Source organism: Plasmopara halstedii (assembly GCF_900000015.1).
Source record: "Plasmopara halstedii genome assembly, contig: Scaffold_444, whole genome shotgun sequence".
Classification (NCBI taxonomy): Eukaryota; Oomycota; class Peronosporomycetes; order Peronosporales; family Peronosporaceae; genus Plasmopara; species Plasmopara halstedii.
In genome coordinates, this window is record NW_020187364.1 from 290,688 (window position 1) to 291,102 (window position 415).

Genomic DNA, 415 nt, shown 5'->3' on the forward strand with positions numbered 1-415 from the left:
AGATCGGCTCGGTCATGATGTCTGTCAGCATGTCCAGCATCGGGATGTACTCGAGAATAACTTGGCCGTATTCAACCTTCTCGCGAACAAAATAGTAGCGAATGTCGATGTGTCTTGTGCGCTTGTGAAACTCTGGATTCTTGGCTAGCGCAATGGATCCTTGGTTGTCTTCATAAACCTTGACTGTTACGCCAGGTTCCATTTCACCAAGTTCGCACAAAAATGTCTTCAGCCAAACTGCTTCTTGCGCTGCTTCTGAAAGCGCCATGTATTTAGCTTCAGTTCACGACAAAACCACCGTGCGCTGTTTCTTGTTCGCCAGCTGATAACGCCGCCGCTCATCATGAATGCGTATCCACTTGGTCAACTTGAGGCCGGGATCTTGTGGCGTCCGGACTGGTTTGCAATGTGCCAT